The following is a 16,981-nucleotide window of genomic DNA, read 5'->3' on the forward strand; positions in this document are numbered from 1 at the left end:
AAAATAAAAATAAAATATTTTTGCGATTTATAACTGTCTTTGTTTATTTTGAATTACTGGTGGATAGTAGTGAATTATTTGTCTATCTTTTTCGTAGAACTTCAATAATAAATAAAACCATATTATATATATATATATACAAATATTTTAGAAGGGGATATAAAATCCTAATATTTCTTTGAAAAGTTGATACACATTTTTACATAACAAAAACTTTTAAATCCTTACAATTCTACCTACTTGTTTTATTTTTATATATACGTATATATTGTAATTATTGCATAACATAAGTTTTCACCCTTCGTGTTGTGTAACAAAACAATATAACATTGGAATTTTATAAAACAGTTTTTAAGTAACTCTTGTTTTTATTATGTGGAAAGTTTGAAAAACAAAATGTACCTACTTATATTTTACTCATAGCGAGATATAATATTTTATTTAAGTTAATTATTCATGTTCTTCTTCTAAACAAAATACAAATAATAATAGTATCTATGAATGTGATTTATTAGTTTGGCCAATATAGGAGAAATTGGCTTTTTAATTATTTAAATAAATATTTATACTCAATGAATTAATCAATGAAACAATAAGTCTTAACTAATACAATTTATTTAACGATAACTTATTTATGATATAATTAATACGAATTTAGGTTTAGAAATATGAATTTCGTTATAAAGTATTAACACGTCATATGTGTCCAAAACGATATATTATATTTAAATGCATTAAGTGTATATATTGTTTATTAAAGTTGAAAAGATATTGTATAATAGCAATAGGGGAAAATAATTGTTTAGCTTTAAATGAACCACGCACTATAATATTATAGTCATATATGCATATGTTTGTAAATGTTGTAAATAGTGTGTTTACGTACCACGTATAGAGGATAATATTATTTTATAACATATTTGTGTGGCATGTATTAATAGTGCAATAAACTAGACGTATATGATTTTTGTAATTTATAGGAATGTTTTGTGTATATTTTAAGCTTTTAACTAGATTGCAAACTACGATAAAAAATAAAAATAATTTCACACAATGTAATTTCGTATTTAAATTGTATAATGGTTATTCTACAAATCCATTTCATTTTTTAATTACTTAAACAATCAAAATAATGAAATTCAACTGTTTTATTATGATATTTTTTTTCAAATATAGTGCAATAACTAGAATAATGCAAACGATAGAGACGAGATAAGTAAAAAAAAAAAAATTACTATGTTTTGTATGAAACATACAATCATTATTTCTTGATATAATATTTATGATATTATATTGTGAGCGTACATATTTTATTGTTATTAAATTATTTTTGCCAAAGTCGTAAAAAATGTTTGTAAAAAAAACAATAAAGAAAAATATGAATGTTATATAACTAGGGTAAAACCGCTCGAAATAAAATCAATTTTAAATTTAGAGACTTAACATACAGTAATTAAATAAAAAAAACAAAGAGTAGGTACACTATGAATCATAAATTTTTAATCAATTTTAAGCAAACTAAATACGTTTTAAGTTTATATTTGGTTAATAGTTACTTATTTTATTTTACTCTTATTTATTCAATTTTAAAGTTTTAAAGATTATCCAAAATGTCTAATTCTTATTACTAGTAAATAAATTTTAAAATTACAGCAGTCTACCTATGTTCTTATTAATATATAAATTTTAATACTATATGGATATAACATGTTTAAGTATTTCTACAATGTGGCAAAATTGTGTTGAGAAATATGAAAACATATTATAATAATACACAATCACATTATTAATGATTATAACATATAACAATATTTGGTTAGTAAAATAATATTGTATTAGTTTAATTAATTTTTTTCATACAAACAATATTTGCATATAATATATTAGTAATTGTAGAATAAATAAATTGTACCGTTTATATTTATATTAATATTTAAAAAAAATAAGTGTAATTGTTTTAGTGACCAACTTCATCATTATGTTGTTTATTAATTATAATTGTTAACAAATATATAGTTAGCTGTATATTTCGGGGAATCAGTTAAAATATACTATCATAAAAATAAAACCTATAAAAACACATTGACCCATATATTCAATTAATGAATTAATTTTACAACGAGCTGTCCTAACGCAAATATTTTTTTAGAGATTTCAACTTTATATTATGAAACATTTTTTGTATAGCAAATCATAAAAATGAATCGAAAATTCTATTAGGGTTAGGATTATATAATAATAACATTTGCTTCTAACATCCTATTAAATAATTATTTTTAACGATATATTATATTCTTTTTAATACAAAATAAAAATCAACTAACCATGAATATTGTAAATGTTAGGAGAATTTTTACTAACAAATTTGGATACAGCACATTCTACCTTCTCAAATTGTGTCTATAAATATACTATTTAAATTAAATAAAACACTAATTTGTTTATGAGTAATAATAAATTGTTATACTTTAACATTTCTAAAACTTAAAATTACTATATAAATATCGGTAGAATATTTTTATTCCATCATCAGTTTTGCAGTTATACCTAATAAATCTACGATAACTAGTTTTTTCTTTATTCTACAACTTCAAGTAATTTATGTTTTGTTTTTTATATTTCCTGTATTACCCGATCTATAGTTTTTGAAAAAAATTTATTTTTACATGAGTAATCTTTTTCTATGTATTTTAATGGTTTAAAGTGTAATATCTTGAACCAGCATAGATACAATTCTTATTTTAATGTAGGTATTTAAAAAAATACCTATTAATACTAATCAAGAAATAATACCGTGATATTATAATGAACCATTCAATTAGTTTCAAATTTGTATTTTTTAATAGTCTAGTAAATAGGATTAGATTTTTTGTATTTATTGAATTGAGAAGAAATAAATGAGACAGTTAACAATTATTTTTATTGGATTCTAAAAATAATTTCATTTATTAATAAAGACATATAGGAAGCTCTTTAAATATAATTTTTAACATTTGTATCACCTTTTTTATCCAGTAACTATACAGCTAGATCTTATATGACAATAAAATATGCAGATATATCTTAATCTGTCAAACAGTGTTACCTGAGATAAAATTTGATGAATCTATTGAACATCAATAATAACCAACTAAACTAAAAAAAATTATTAATAAGTCACAACACTGAGTAGGAAATGAATTCCATTACAGTATATCCCAATTCTTAGAGAAATTATTACATTTTCCCACATTAACGTCTTTAACAGATACATAAATACTGTACAGTGTATACAAATCATACATATCACTTCAATATTTTAAAATAATTAACAATTCTTCAATAGTAATTATTATTAATATTTTTAAAATCTTCCTAAACTCTGAACGAAATTTATTTTATTTTATTTTATTAATATATTATACCACCAGGCTCCTACGCAAGGCGATTGGCCTAGGATAGAAAATTAAGTAACCTAGAAATATAGCTTACTTTTATACAGACTACAGAGAGCGGGTGATCTAAATTATAATATGTACAATCAATTTTTTTTTGTAATTCATAGTGCTACAAATATATTTATTATATATAATATAAAAAACGTACAAAATACAATATAAATACAGTGGTCGCCGTTTATTATAATCACGGTTAATGTTATCAATCGTTTATTGTTATCGAAAAGTGTAAGTACGGGCCGGATCTATACTTATATGTGTAAATTATGTCGGTTTTTGTAATCAATACGCCGCATAATATTATCAGTTTGAGTTCATAAAATCATAATTTTGTAACATACAATCAAATTTTTCGTCGAATGTCTCATAATAAAGATAAAAATTGTAATAAAGATATAAATGTCTATATACTATACACATTGATATCACATTTATATCTATCTTTCGTTCGTATACATATTATACATATTTATTTATTTACATTTAATTTTTTTTTTTAAATTTTAAATTTCCAATTTATACCTACGTACGTATATGTACTTTATTTATAAATAAATAATAATAAATAAAAAAATTATATTTTTATTAACTATGTATTTAACGTAGATTTTATTATTTTTTATAATTTTTTTAACTTTCGTTTAATGTTATCAATCGGATTATGTTATCAGTTATGTCCCGTACCAAAGTGATTACATTAAGCGGCGATCACTGTAATAACGATAGATAAAGAAGGGCACCCAAATAAGACAAATAATAACTAATATTTATTAGTTAATAAATAAATAAGGTATAACGATTTAACGTGATTACTATCACTTAGCTAATGATGCTGTCCGGTCTGTCGTTCCGCCGCTGAGTGGATCTTGAACAGTGCTAATAATAAAGATGAAAATATATGACAGGTGTCGAGTCCTTGACCTCAAAATCCATGTGTTTGAAAATAATAAAGGTAAATAATAATATTAAGGTGTGTAAGATCGACAGTGACGTCTTTCACGACAACACAACGAAATTACAAGTTCAACGATTTGAATGTCAGGACACGTGTCCACGATTATCAATGGCACATAATGCTCACACGGCAAATAGTAATAATAACGCACAACTGCGCGACAAGAGTGACGTTTCGAACAACGGTTGTGAAAAAATGTTTCACACAATAGTGCCACGACCCAAGGATTAAAGTCCAAACTCTTAAGTATAAAGCGAAACGGGCATAAAAACAGTACACAAGGCCAATAGCGAAAAACGCACGTCGCACACATGATACAAGGGTGACGTATCGTACGACGGTCGTGCAAGAGAAGAAACTGGTTTTATTTTACGTCCAGCGGTGGACATACGCCGATTTCACAATGAAAAGAGGTGAGGAGAGGAGGGTGACGTTATCGCGTATAAAGCTTGCTGTTTTCGGTCTCGAAATATCGCAATGTAACGATAAGCATTATATATCTTGAACATCTTCCCTCTTTGGAAGACGTAGGGATGGCTTACAACTGAGGGTAATGCAAAGAGTTGCAAGTATCGATCGGCCAAGGTGGTTAGTGGATGATAAATTTGATCGAAGTCTGAAGAGGCGATAACCCTATATAACCCTATACATAAGTGGAAAAAAAGAAAAAATACGATGATTAAAACAGAGAAAATAATTTTAAGTATGGCCGAATATGACGAATATAATACAAACAACAATAATAACATCATAAAACGTAGTAATATGAAATAATAATTTAATAAATTTCAACATAATATTAAGTAGTCACCCAAATGACTGACAAAAGACGCGTAGTTTTGGAATAATTATAAATAATAATACATAAAGCAATAATAATTATATCAATACAATCTTACATAATACATCATATACATGTGTATTACATTACAAACATTACATTTTTTTTTTTTTTATCAAAAAACAACATTGGTTATATAGTTATAAGGGATATATGCCAATATAACTCCACGCATCCCTTACACAAGATACCATCCCGATGGAATCCACAGAAATGTCATTGTTCGAGCAGTTACCCACGGCGATAGTAATCCATAAACTGACAAGGCAAAGTGTATTGCAGTATTTAATGGTGGAAGAGATTCTAAGCGTTCGGTAATTTTATAATTTTGATAACCTGGTAATAACGTTATCACCTTGTGTATACAGTTTAAAACGAAAACCTTAAACTTTTTATGCGGTACCTTCAGCCAACTAAGTACACTAGTTGTGTTATAAACATTTCATTTAAAAAAATGTTTATAATTAATAGGTTTAATTACATTTTATAATACATAAAGAATATTACTTGCAACAAAAACATAATTATTATGGATTTTTATATACTAGGTAATAAATTATTCAAAAAAATCAATTACAATCAGGAAATAACATATTTTAATTAATCATTCGTACTAATCGGATGCGATCAAGTGTAGATTGCTCTTATTAAAATGTTTTGTAAACTAAAGAAATGTACTCATTTAAGAGCCATACTGATAAGTATTAAGCAATACAAGCTATAGTTTATAATAATCACAAAAAACCTATATAAAAATTCAACTTTAAAATTATTTAAAAAATGCATAGTAATATTTTTGTAAACATTTTAGTGTCAAAAATAATAATATAATATTAGTAAATTAATTAACTAAATGGTATAAACATTGTACTCGTATCTTGCAAATTAATCTATTTAATTTTTAACATCAGTATTTTAATCAAATCTTTTGGCAGTAAACTAGGATTCTGTTCACGTTTATACAATTTTAGTGCGGATTATAGCTTGAAAAATATTTTTTTCTTACTTTTTTTAATATACGTAAATCATATGCATACATGAAAAAAAAATAAATGAGTATCTTACTATATTATCTAATGAGTAACTAAAATAACATAACCTAAATAAAATAAATAATTTGGTAATTTACGTGAAAATACTCTATAAGACATTTTAAAACCAAAATTTTATATTTCCATAATATAATCAAACATTAAAGGCATCGACATAATGCATAGTTTATAAGCTTAAAATAAGTTTTGTTAATGTGTAATACCATTTACAAAGTAAAAAAAAAATCATTATTAGCTTGCTTTTAACATAATAGAATATTATACATTTCATATTTTTAACGAGTTTTTACTTATTATGTACCATTACATAAATAAAAAATATAATGAAATTTGTATAACCAACACAATAATATGACAGAAATTCTATTAAATATCTATCACACATTGAGATTTTGATTTACTAAAAATGTATTACAACAATATTGATTAGCTACAGCTCACTTTCATTTTACTGTTACCCAATGTGTGATCGATTTCATATGAAAATATAGGCCTTGGGTGTCTGATTATGACAAATGAAATATTATTATCATTTAATATAATAGGTACTACTATTTATATGTGTGATTTACTGATATATATATTTAGGTTATTGTAAACTTTATTATGTTAAGTTGTATAAATCAGTTATATTATTTTTTACAGTATTAATATAGAAAATAATACATGTTTAAATGTCTTTAACATTATATAAAAAAAAGGACTAATTAACTTTTATAATTTATTATTGAAGTATGATAAAAGTTAATTAGTTTATCATTTTTAAATAATATTATACAACCAAACATTTTATATTGATATTATACTATTAAAACATATAGTTCTTACATTGTAATTTAACATTGATAATATTTTAATTGATATTATAACACCTACTCGCCAATGAATTTGTACTATATTTAATATTAGCATCGATCAAATAATTACTATTTAACTACGCGTGGGCTGTTAAAGATTTATTTTTGAATCTTTTAAAATAACCAACCAATGTTGGATCAACAGAATAAAAATTTAATTGAAAATAAATATTGATGATATTAATTCGCACAACCGGATCATAAAGAGTCGTCAAAATTAACAATAGTTTTTTAGTTTAAAATATCCGCTATTTTTGATGTTGAATTAACTTAATATGTATTATTATTATTATTATTTACATAAATATTTAAATATCTCATAATAGTGATGACTGATGACATTAATAAATGTTCTCTATGTTTAAGTCCATTGACGTTTGCGTGTCGAGACATGCGTAATATGGATAATATCACGAGTCACGACTGACATATATATGCGCATGATGTATACATATTAAAATTGTATTGTATTTGAAGATAGCGATTTTTTTTTTCTAACCACACTATATCGTGTTAATAAATAACCACGACTTAAGTTAAACCGATTATTATTCAGCTTTTGATAGTGTGACATACGAAACAAGTGGTAATATGTTTAATTAGCAAAAATAATGCGTATAATTTACACAGCCCTTAAAACAGTAGTATCGTTTAATGAACCATCGATCTTCCGATAATTATGTAAATATTAAATAGTAAAAATTAATTAAAATATACTTAGCCATTTCTTAAATCAATTTGACAGCATTTTATCGTAGGACCATTAACCAGTATATTATTATCTTAAATCATGATTAAAACCCAACAAATATACCGAAACTCTTTTATGCGGGTGTCTTATCGGACGATCTTGGAGGCTTGAAATTTTAATAAATAATTTATTTGTTTTTTTTTTTTTTTTTTTAATTTGCTTAAAACCTGTATGGAAGAGTGAAAAATAATGTATGGCCAAGAATAACAATATAAAGTACACGGGCGTACAATCAAAAAGCACTAATGTGTATAATTTCGAATATCCGGGGGAAAAGTGCTATTGTGTTCAAACGGTCGGAACAAATCGGGTTATTGACACCCGTAGCCTTAAACAAAAATACCGCTCTCATTATGTGTTTGTGTGTGTGTGCTTAGGGTTTTTTTTAAGAATATACAGCTATGTTAGGTACGCGTGCAAGTTTCACCCACTCGCGTTACGCTACACTAGTTCTAGCGGCGTATATAGCAGCGGTGGATCGTATACTAGTCTGTTTTGCCACTTAGACGTGCCCACCGGTTAACTGTATTATATATTTAATAATAATATTTTGACGACGAATTATACAATTACACTTAAAACGAAAATAATAAAATATAAAATGATTATAAAAAACATAAATATACGCGATTAATGGTTGTAAAAATCTGATTTCTTCGATCAATCCTAACCCAACGCTGTCTGATGTTTGCCAGTCGTACGGAAAATATTTAGCAGATTTATACGGTGTAGTATATAGTAGGGGATTGCGATAACATATTTATGTCTTTGACGCTCTAGGCACAATATTCTATCCGATTAAAGTTATTCAACTTGATTACAGTCAAAACAACTTGTAAGGTATCAATTACGATTTTCAGCCGTATGAATTCTTTCGTTATCAGTTGCAGTGTTTGTTTGTTTACTGCTTTATTTGTGCGTGTGTGGCAGTTACGATCACTTGCTCACATACCATTCTACATGTGCGTAGTACCTAAATCCATATGAAATTTAACGAAAATTATGCGTGTACAAAATATTGATTATTTCAGCCACTCAGATCGTACTTAGCCAAATAATACAACAATCATTTGAAATATATACATATTAATTGGAAATAAGTTTGAGTAGTAAAAAAAAAGACGTTTAGTTCTAAAGACTATACATGATATTTTATTGACATTATACAATTTCAATGCAAGTGTAACAGTTTACAGTCCACTCTTTCAGGATGATTATAAATGCATTTTTAAGTCCTATTCAATTATTCATTTCGTTTCACGAATGAAAATTAAAACTAAATAAATCACATTCTTGTATTTTTAATTAATATATTATGATTGAGTTTATTATGTAAAATTATTCCATCATGCTAAAATTAGAAAAATAATAATATAAAAAAATAAAATAAAATAAGAAGAAGTAGAAATAATACACATTTATTCATTTATGTTATCATATGCGGTTAAATCAAGAAAAGTTAATGTCGAAAATACAGAATATACAAGAAAGGCCAAATATAAGTGAAATATGGAAAGAAGTAGAACAAATAGTAAAAACCACAGCTGAAGAAGTACTTGGGTACATACCAGAAAAAACAAGGAAAATGTGGTTCAATGAAGAATGTAAAAGAGTTTTACATGAAAAAGATAGAGCCCGCATGAAAGTACTACATGAACCTAATGAAGATAACAAAAGATTGTTGGCACTTAAACAAAGAGAGGTAAAAAAGGTGATTAGATCGAATAAGAGACTATGGGAAAAAGAACGCATACAAAATATAGAAAATAATAGAAATAGCCATTCGAAAATATTTTTTCAGAAAAGCAAATGAAGTAAGACATGGATACAAGCCCAGACCAAATGTTATGAGGAAAAGTGATGGAACTCTTCTAACAGGCAACAAAGAGATCGCATGCGAATTCAAAGATATGTTTGCAAACCTTTTGAACCAGCCAATAATCAATATCACTGTAAACGAGCTAATGACAGTAGAACAGCTACTCGTAGCCCCGTCTAAAAATGAATTAGAAATGGGATTAAATATGCTCAAGAATGGTAAAGCACCAGGCGTAGATGAAATAGTATCGGAATGTTTAAAAAAGGGTGGACCATGCTTACTAAACCAACTTCATAAATTAATAAACATAATATGGGAACAAGAGGAAATACCAGAATCGTGGAGAGTATCCATCCTATGTCCTGTTTTTAAAAAAGGAGATATCATGGAGTGCGAAAATTACAGGGGGATCTCCTTACTCAACACTACTTATAAAATTCTCTCCAACATTCTTCTGATCAGAATCAATCCTTATATTAAAGAAATAATAGGAGAATATCAAGCTGGGTTCATGATAGGGAGATCAACAGTTGATCAAATCCACATAATCAAACAATTAGCTGAGAAGAGTCACGAGTTCAATAAAGACATCCACCTTATGTTCATAGATTATAAAGCAGCATACGATTCGATTAACAGGGAAAAACTATGGAATGTCATGAACAAAATGGGAATACCAGCAAAACTAGTCAGAATGATAAGAGCGTGTGCATATGAGTCCAAGAGTAAAGTAAGTTTTGGAGGAGAGGTATCAGATGAGTTCCCAGTGACAACCGGACTCAGACAGGGAGACGCCCTATCGCCAGCTTTATTTAATATCGCCTTAGAATCAGTTATACGAAAGGTACTAATCCAAGCCAAAGGAATAAAAATGAACAACAATAACGAACTAACCGTAGTGGCTTACGCTGACGACATAGTCCTCATTGCCGAATCAGAGGACGATCTGAGAAATACAACTAGCATCCTACTAAATGAAGGTAAAGAGATTGGTTTAAAGATAAATGAGTCAAAAACAAAGTATATGATACTATCGAGAAGAAATCACAATATTAGCTATTTAAAAGTTGATGATTACAAATTTGAAAGGGTACAGAGCTTCAAATATCTGGGCACAGAGATCAATGAAAGTGCTAATAGCCACGAAGAAGTTAAAAAACGAATTACAGCAGCAAATATATGCTACTATAGCCTAATGCCACTTTTCAAATCAAGATTACTATCAATAAATTCTAAAATAACGTTATACAAAGTCATAGTCAAACCGGTTGCCCTGTATGCATGTAGTACATGGGCCACGACAAAATCGGACGAAGGAAAGTTAGGAGTTTTCGAGAGAAAGATATTAAGGAAAATCTTCGGTCCAAAGAGAAATAACGATGGAGAATATGAGGTGAGAGGCAACAGGGAATTGTATGATTTATACAAGGAACCTACAATTGTTGGGTCCCTGAAGAGTACAAGGATAAGTTGGGCAGGACATGTATGGAGGTCAGAGGGAATGATTGGATCAATAACTAATTGGAAACCCGACACTAAGAGGCCTCGAGGACGCCCCAGACAAAGATGGGTGGATAGAGTAAAGGAAGACCTGAAACTCCTGAACGTAAGAAACGCAGAAGAATGTGCAAATGATAGAGAAGAATGGAAACAATATGTTGTTGCGGCGATGGGCCTTAAGGGCCTGTAAAAGCCCGGGAAAAAAAAAAAAATATGCGGTTAAATTATTTGTAAGACGGAATTAAGTTTTTTTTGGGGTTTTTTTTTTTTTTTTTTTGAACTAACTGAACTAACTAATAAGCATATTAAATAACCTAACTTCTTGATAAGATCGTTAAAGTTGTTTTCAGAAAAAACAATTATTTTTTAATTATTTGTGTTAAAATAACTTTTTATAATTTATAAATTGTATCATTCACGCTAAAAACTCGTTTCATTTCCAATGAATTTCGTGATTTTTATGATTTTCAGTATTTTTTCAGTAATTTATAGATTTGTTATATCCAAGTCACGCATTTTCCATATACTTATACGCTATTTCATTTTACACAGTTATATATATATATTCATATTATAATAACTTGTATAATCAACATTGTATAAGTGTGAGTGTACGTGTTTAATAAAGTAATGTGCATGATCAAGTATAAAATACAAAGCGAACTGTTTTATTGATCAATGTTTTGAAAATAATATTATTTATCTTAGTTGGAAAATATTATTGAAATAAAATACAATCAAGAATGTTGATTCTCTTCGTCGGCTTAAAAAAAAGTTCTCTCCGTTTCAATTGAACTTATCAATCGATTATTAAATATACCTGAGAATATATAACTAAAACTTATCTATTATTTTAGTAAAGGTAACATGATGGAGTTAATTAAGGTATAACTGAATACTGACAAGGTGAGGTAGGATAAACTATCTAAAGGCTCGTTTTTCGTCAATATTATCAATACTACGTGAGTTTGATATTTTATAAATTTGATAATATAATACAATAGACATAATAATATGATAAGACTAAAATAATCAAATGTTAACATTGGCTTAGATAAATTTGAAATTAGGTTTAAAATTGTCGAATAAATTATTATAAAATATGTTTAAGAACATCAACATATTTTTCTTTTATCAGATTTTTTTTTTTTTTTAATATTTGCTTTTAGTGAAATTATATGAGTGTTTAATACAATATAATTGAATAAGTTATTTATGACAAGAACACATACATGCATTATAGAATTAATACTATTATACTTAAATTAAATAACGTAACACGTGCGAATGGACAAATAAAATATCAAGTTCAATATATTTTAAAAATGTATAACATGTCTATATTATTATTGATATTATTTAATTTGTATAATATTTACAACAATTTGTATTTTGATATTTTAAAATAACCATATAAACAATAGTCTAAAATGTAGTTTTTCATTTATCGCAAATACAAATATAAGTAATCATAAATGTATACAATTTTGAAGGAATTTAATTGTTATAATGACAACTTCTTTAGGAGAAAAAAAGAGAAATAGAGAGAAGTAACTTCTAAACCAATGAATTCCTTATTATACTGCAACTGGAGTTGCGTAATATATTTTGAGGACAATGCACAAAAAAAACACGGGAAATTCTAACTTAAAAAAATATACAAGCCCAACATAGTTTCCAAATCAAATACAAAGAATTGTAATGAATATTTCATGTGCGCTTCACGAGTATTTCCAGTAGCAGAAAAAAAAAAATTACCACCAAGAATCAGTAAGTTTCGTTAAACTATAAAATAGTATTCCGGTCAACACTTTATAACACATGCGTGCACGGGGCACTTGAGTAGTGAAATCACAAAGTATTGTTAGTATCACTTAGGGGTAGAAAGTGTGTATAATATATATATATATTATGTATCTTAACATTGTACTGTACTGCTTTTTGTGAATCTATGGTCAGTTTATTTCAGATATCAATGGAGACCAAACAAATTATATTGACACAAAGCTTTATAAAACAAGTGATTTAAAGGGAGCAATGTTTGTTATTGTTAGATTTTTTAAAAAACTTACCAAAACTTTACTTATAACAAAAATAAAAAAGCGAACATTTTAATTAAATTAAAATTTGTAGTTTTGATACAAATTGATTACAAGCAACGCACAAAAATTTAAATTTTATTTAAAATGTATAAGTTTTAATAGTTTTCTATAATGTTTAAGAATTAAACATTTTGTTTAAACATTATATACTAATATCTACCTAAAAAATTTAAATTAAATTATACTCAAAAATTACAAAACATTAGCAGTGAATGATTTGGGATCTATTATAAATCGTTTATATTTAATTTGTTGAAGTTTAATAAATAATAATTAAAGAGAACTAAAATAAATTATTTTTGACGATTTATTAAATTAAACATTTGTAACCAAAAAATAATTTTCAATTTGTTAAATGAAGTATTTTCTTTTGATTAAAAACTTTATAAAAATGTAAAACCTAATATTAACATCAATACTAAAAATAAAATACAAATTCATTCACTTAAGTCTAAAATACACCATTTTTTTTATTTCTAAAAGCTTTAAATTATTTTAAAATGTTAAATACTAAATCACTGATGATTTGTTTTAAATCAAGTTAATAAATACACGTTTTCATTATTGTTATATACTTATTACCTTATGGTTTATGAGTCATAAGTATAACTTTCGATATTATGTTAAGAATAATATGTAAGACGGCATTTTGTATAGGCAATTTAGGTACATTATCAATAATAAAATTATAATGTAACATTGTTATTTTAATTTTCATATTTAACACGTATTGGTTAATATTGTAGATTAATTACATCCTATGAATAATTATTTTAAACTAACATCATAAAATGGTAGTAGTAATAACTGTGGTGAAATTCTCGATAAGTTTATATGTCTATTTTTTAATTAATGTTGTACATGGTATTAATAATTCTATGGAATCGTACGATAACTCCTCTTATGTTCGTCATATCATTGTAAACAACATGTTTTACTGTTACAAAATGTAATTTTATATTTAATTAAGTCAGTTTAGCACTAACCGTTCTAAACCAATAGAGCAACTGTATTCATTATAAAATCGTGTAAAAATAAAAATAAATATTTATGTTTATTATAATACATAATGTTGACGCATGATATTATTTTATATTATTATTTTGTATTTGTGTCGGTTTCGTTCGGTCTTGATAAAGGCGAAATGTGGCCCGATCCCGATAACATTATTATTATTATTATTATTATTATCACGGACTAAAATTATATTGTGTGACTTTGAGTCAGTCGCGTACAATCAATGTAATCGGCACCGTCTCGCCAAATTTCAATAAAGCGAGATTTTTAGTGTAAGTAAAGTGCATTGACTACTATTATTTAATCCTAATTACTCCTATCCGAGAACCAAAAAATAAAAAAAGCGTTACAGTCCACAACACATAATATACTATTACCACTAGGTGCTTTCTAACACTTATATTTATACCGTTAAATATTTTTATGGTTTTATTTTTTTAAATAATTTATTTCGAATCATCATGATTATAATATACTGTAATGTTTTCCTTATATTAATAATGTTTTGAGACTGTTAAAAATCTAAATTAATCAATCTCAAAAATAACGCAAATCAAAATTTAACGTATCACCAATATATAACTTATTTTCATCATAATATTATCCGAATAAAATTATTAAAATAACTTAGCATTTTTTTTTTTTTTTTTTTTTTATTCACAAACGCACATACACAATCTTTACAATTTTGTACAATAAACATATATAATAAGAGTTTTATAACATGAATTTCTTGAATAAGAAGCCACCCATTAGTTGCACTTAGCTAGGTGTATTGTTTAAGGTAATTAAGGAGGGATATTTAATTTAAATGGTCACGACACCATTTCCTTTTGAGTCTGCGTTGTGGATTTCCAGGAAGTGAGAAAGTATGAAGCTCTTTTATTAATGGGTTAAGATGATTTTCTAGTCTTTAAAAAAAACGTTTATAAAAAAGTTTCACTTCGATTGTAACTGGTAGAATACTAAGTTAGAGTAATGTTCTGAAAGACTTGAATTTTGTTTAAATTTGATTTTTTAGCCGATCCCCAGAGTTGTAATCCATATGTCCATATAGGTTTTAGGTGAGTTTTGTATACAAGTAAATTGGTTTTTAAGCTTGTAAATTATTTATTTTTCATTAACAGTGATTTTAGCGATCTTGATTGGGCGTTAAGGATCAATCTCTTTTTTTTTTTTTAATATGTTTATTCCAAGTTAATTTTTGGTCAATAATTAAAGAGGTGGGAATAGGTATGTTGTTAATTGAAACGTTCGGGTATTGGCCGTGTCTGAGGGTAAAAGTTGTATGAACCGATTTGTTGTGATAAACTTTTTAACACCATTTTTATACCATTTGGATTGTAAATTCTTTTTATAACTTATTTTTTTTCAAAGATTGCATAGTATCTTACGTTAAAATTAATTCTATTCTCATATTATTTCGAAAAATATTTTTAAACTTTTATAATAATGTTGTAGAGAAAAGTTATATGTATTACGATATAAAAGTCCAATTTATTTTTAAATAAAAATAATATTTAATGACGAAACAATAAATTTTCTTTTTAAAAGTACTTTATTTATAATTATATTATTATCATTTTTCTTATAACTAACCAATAAGTTTATTTTTTTTCATTCGAGATATCTGTCAAGCTGTTATTTAAGTTATTTGAATGACACTTCATTGTAAAAAGTATGGATTAAATTAAAAAAACCTAAGTAATGATTGAATTATATTATTTCATTAATTATGCGATAAGAATTATTTTTTTTTGTTCTAAGTGTTCTCAATTTAACTGCCATTTTAAAACAGTAACATCAGAGAATCGCTAAATTTTATATTATTTTTATTTATGGATTCTAATACATCCATAATTATACTTAAAATGTCATAACTCAATTGCTATGATTTATTAATAATATTATTCCATATCTAAGAAATTATGTAACTAATTTTATTTTCATAATTACAAACATAAAATACTTTGAAATAGAATAAAATTTGACAATTAACATATTAAAATTTTGAAAATTAAATTATTTTAGATTTATCAAAAACATGGTTGATTGGAATGAAATATAATTTGTGTGTAATTTAATGAATACGTACATTATTTGGTCATATATTTATTTTAATACATAATAATAATATGCACTTAATAGTTTTTATTTTTTTTTTTTTAATAACATTAATTTTTGTTCACTATTTTTAAAAAGTCTATAAGTTCAAATATTACTCAACTAATATAAAAAATAAGAGTCAGAAAAATTATTCAAATAAAATATATTATAGTTATTTTATAATATATTAAAATTTATGTTTGTGATGTATAATTATAAAAATCGTGTTACATTATTAAAGGACATGACATAATTTATATTAATTGGTAATTAATTTTATGATGAAAAATGTTTATTTCTCCGAATAAAAATAAATAAAAATAAATAAAAATAAAAATCATTATATTTACCCAGTTTTACAGTATATAAGATAACACAGCATACAATCTTTCGTTTCTGTATTCATTAATTAATGTTGTTAAAAAAAAATCTTGCGAAACATTACTTCAAGAGTAGTTATTTTAAATACAACATGTTGTATTCATTACCAATGCTGTTAAAAATCTTTAAAAGTTATTGCTTCAAGAGTAGTTGTTTTAAATAC

The sequence above is a fragment of the Melanaphis sacchari genome, unplaced genomic scaffold (assembly GCF_002803265.2).
Source record: "Melanaphis sacchari strain LSU unplaced genomic scaffold, SCAv2.0 Contig50_pilon_pilon, whole genome shotgun sequence".
Lineage (NCBI taxonomy): Eukaryota > Metazoa > Arthropoda > Insecta > Hemiptera > Aphididae > Melanaphis > Melanaphis sacchari.